General features: G+C 32.9%; 1 protein-coding gene across 1 annotated transcript in view; it reads left to right on the forward strand.

Annotated features, from left to right (window-relative positions):
• The window catches only part of LOC117171857, a 600,209-nt gene that overhangs the window by 247,164 nt on the left and 348,346 nt on the right, over positions 1 to 4,699 (forward strand). The window lies entirely within an intron of this gene.

Below are 4,699 nucleotides of genomic sequence, written 5' to 3' on the forward strand. Positions count from 1 at the left end.
TTGCAAAAATATATCAAATTCAATGTTTATGAGGTTTATATTTTAATTTAATTTTTCATGCTCAACGGTAAAATTAATCATCATTTTGCAAAGTGGGTTGTAAGCTCGATTACTCAGGGCTTTTGTAGGAACGGGTGGGGCATTTTTTCTGAACTATCCCAAGGTTAAAATTTATATCTTCAGATTGACTTTAAATTTGCAGCAAAGTTGCAGCTTCTTATTAGAACCTGCTTTAACGCTATTGAGTAATAAGTTACACAGAAGCAAATTTAAATATGTAGCCTCAAATTCTTTTAAAGCGTATAACGTAGAATACCTCTCAAAACAGAACCAATTTATATTGAACCCTTCAAAAATCGTAAATTGAAAGTAATTATTTAAGTAATTGTTTCGAATTTAAAGAGATTATGAACCTTGAATTATTGGACAAGTGATAATGATTTTGATCGAAGACATCCAAACGCGTTCCGCTAGCTGAATCGGTTAGGGAGTTAGGCGTTTAGAAAATACTCAGTGCGTGCGTGCGATCTCGGGTTCGTTTCTCATTACTTGCGGATTCTTCAGTGCACTATGCTTTAGCGTCATAATAATTGCGAATATCCTTGATGTTTATATCACGGATATTATTTTATTTTTTCTGACAAATAAAGAATCTTATTTTTATTCATTAATATTGATGTGAAATTATAGAGAACCTGATTTGATGCCACTCGAAAAACAGAGGGTCGAATTTGTCTCAAATACAGACCCTACTTCGACGCTAAACGTGGAAAAACGGCCGATTTCGGACACGTTTAGCGTCAAAGTAGGGACGAAATAACATTGAAATCACTCCTTATTCAGAACCTACTTTACAGATTTCAGCGCCTCCTAAGTTAGGAGTTACGGCTTTAAAGTAGGCCCTAAATTTCGACTCGGAATTGGTCGAAAGCCAAATCGGATTCATTCGAAAATACTTTTGATTGGTGTTTAGAGTTGTTTTGTAGACCGCTCACTAAATGCCTACAGTTTTTTTCCACTTTTTTGTACACCCTTCCTCTCCTTAATGTTGTTTTCGAGGTTTTGCTGTATATTTTAATCATAATCTTAACTGAAATCAGAACCCCCTTGCCAATTATATTTAATGAAACGTAATTTTTTTAAGCCACGAAGGAATAATAAGGAGACCGAACTGGCAGGAAAAGCTTTTTCGAAACTGGCAGGAGTAATGGCACCATAAGTGCCAAGCATGCAAGTAGTAATCACTCTTTTCTAAGTGTGCATGCCCGTCGTTTCTCTTCACGCACATAAAGAAAAGCGAGTTAGAGGAGTTTTTAAAATAAATAAAGTAAGGCATGTTTATTAGGTTATGGGAGTTCGTTTTCTTTTTACAACCGGCAAAGTTTTTGAAACTGTCATCAAAGGAGTACATTCTAAAAGTGGTAAGCAGGAGCATATCACGATTTTGATGATAATAGTTCCTAATTTGATTCTGTCGAGAAAATACATATGGTAACTGCAGTGCTAATCGCGTTTCGTCTCATCATCATATTTAATGTTAAATAGAATATCAGTATTCATAACGTTTTATCGAATATATTTAGATTTATAAGATACTGCCGCGATATGAACAACTATTTTTGTAGTTATAAATTTAAGAAAGATAAATTTCATGCAAAAGGTCTAAATAATTATAACAATATTTGATACTTTTGTTATCTGTATATGTACACTATGTACTGTGATTCACAGTGTTCCTAAACCAGCTTTGAGTTTTATGAAAACTTACCTGCAAACGGTTTTCACAGGTTTTTTTTGCATCATCTGTAGATTCAAAATCCACCAACCTCAAAATTCTAGCTACTGCTTTTTTTGAGATATGCACATTTTTATAGTTTAGTTTGTGTACTGTCAAAGTATCGCGAATAATATGAGTAAAAGCGGATTAAAACATTAATTCACGATGAATCGTCTCTCCAGCTTGCTCGGACATAAATCCATAGCCATGATCATTATCTGTATATCTCAAACCCTCTTTAATATGTGTAAGAATAACATAGATTTTCAACGTTTCGGAAACGTCAGTGATGCTCTTTAAAGCCACATCCGATTCATTTATGTATATATCTAATAAAGGAACTACTTTATCAGAACCGAAACAACAGTGTACGATTTGATTCATTGCTTTAACGGCAGCAATGTAAGGTACAATTTTAAAATGTCCACTTCTTCATAAATTTGAGGATCTTTAAGATTATCTGCTTTCTTAAGCAGTTTTCTATATGCATTACCTGCCAAAAAATCGCCGTGATAATGTTTCGCAATAAGTTTCAATTCTTTTGGAGACCATATAACTACTGTTGCTCGTACAATCGATAATTCAAGAATAGAAAATTATATAGAATTGAAAACGTATGGAAATTTCCTACATATACTAGTAAAGGTACGACAGGCAACTTTATATGGTGTATAAAATTAAATTTTAATTTGTTTAAACAATTTTTTATTTGATTGATCTGTTTTTTTTGATGATTTTAACAAATAATATAAAATAGAATACATACAATTATTTTTCTGAATATATAGTGTATAGAAAGAATAAACTTAACATTTTTTAATTATTATTTTAACAAATATATTATTTTTAAACAATTATTATTTTTAAAAATATTTTTGAATCTTATTTTCTAAATTGAATGTAATATTGAATGATTTCGAGGCGTAGTCAATTCTGTAAAAAATTTCATGTAATTGTTTAAACCATTTCTATTCGTAATCTAACCTTACTCAATTTGAAGGAAATTCGTCAAAGAAAAGTAATTAATTGTAGAAACAATGACATAAAGTTTTTAGCAGAATTTACTACCCCTCAAAATCATTCAATATTGTGTTTAATTCATAAAATACGATTTTTTTATTATTTAAGAAAAATTGTTTGAACAAATTCAGTCTGTTTAAAAAATTTAAAAACTGTAAATATATTTTTTCTATACACTACACAGCCAGGAAAAAGAATGTTATGTGTTCCATTTTATATTACTTTTTAAATTTTCGAACGAAAACTGGCTCAAAAAATAAAATTTTTTTAAACAAATATAAATGTCTTGATCATTAGAAGAAATGTATCAAAATTATTTAATTATTTAACAAAAAATAGCATGGGATACCAACATGAGAAAAAACTGGACATCTCTGGCTCAATTTTGAGATATTTTAAAAATAAACAATACTTAATCATTCAAATAATCACATAATATTTTTTTCTAAATCTGATATTCCAAAAAATGATTAAATTTTACATTTCATTGCAAAAATACGATTTTTTTTGCATTTCTTGGAAAAAAATTGTTTAAGTAAGTTGTATGTATGTATGTATGTATGTATGTATGTATGTATGTATGTATTTAATCTCTCCCTTTTACGGGTTTGAGGGCCACCGCTCCCTGTACATATATTTACAATTCCATCCTTAGTCTAACTTAACTACTACTTATATTCTAATATTTCGCATTACGCAGGATAAACAATAGTAACAGTAGTGATATTAATTCCTAAAATGAGCGAGCTTCCAGGGCTTCCGTTTCCTCTTACCATAAAAAAATGCATTTTCCACGATATTGAAAACAATTTTCGTTTTTTACTGTCCTTTTTCAGGATCACCCGTTTGGCTCTGCCCTAATCCCTTGCTTTCCCTTATTTCATCCAATTTCTTCATCCACATCACTCCCTGTCCACTACCATCCAAGATCCATCTTACACTCTCATCCACACTCAACTGTCCCTCTTCCTCTCCTGTACATCTCTCTAATACATGTGCCCATGACTCCATTTCGTATCCACATACTCTGCATAAATTCTCCTCTTCATTCATCCAATATCTGCATGCTCTCACTCCTTCTCCTATTCTGAACCGTACAACCCTACTCCATTTTTCTTCCTTTTTTATTTTTTGCAGATACTCTGGTTCCGTCAACCCTTTGACCATCATATACCATCTATTGTACCTCGAATCTATAATCTTTGTCCATCTCTCTTCTCCTTGTTTAAACAATAGCTCTAACTCTATATCCTGCCACTCCATAACCCCTTCTCGAATATTACATACCCTTCTCATTTTTTTCCTTTCTACCTCCCATTTTGAATTTCCCACATTACCTCTCGCTTCATTGTTCCGAATTTCACCGAAACATGCTTGTGCAATTTTACTTCCCTCTCCCCTTTTTAGCTTCTCTTCAAACCTCCATGCTCTCTTAATTTGTCTATTAACCATATTTTCTCTTCCTAACTCTTCTTTTAACATATATCCTGGGCAACTCCAGCTAACCCCCATTACCCACCTCAGGAATCGCTAATGCATACTCTCTACTTTCCTATGTTCCCTTCATACCCAGATCTCCACACCATAACACAACACCGTCCACACCAACGCATCAAACAACCAGACCCTCATTCTCCAATCGTTCTTGAACCTTCTCTTTCCTATACCCCATACTTGGCCCATTACTTTACTCGCACATTCAATTCTTCTCCTCACCTGCAGGTCGTTTCCTCCTTCTGCCTCAAACCAAAAACCTAGGTAACAGAACTCCTCCACAATTTCCACTTTTTGTCCGTTCAGCTTCCAAACGTAATTTATTTTGCTCTTTCTATTTCTGAAACACATCACCTTTGTCTTATCTACGTTCACCGTCAGCTCTTTTGTTCCCACATACTCTTCGAA

The sequence above is a fragment of the Belonocnema kinseyi genome, chromosome 4, assembly GCF_010883055.1.
Source record: "Belonocnema kinseyi isolate 2016_QV_RU_SX_M_011 chromosome 4, B_treatae_v1, whole genome shotgun sequence".
Taxonomy (NCBI): domain Eukaryota; kingdom Metazoa; phylum Arthropoda; class Insecta; order Hymenoptera; family Cynipidae; genus Belonocnema; species Belonocnema kinseyi.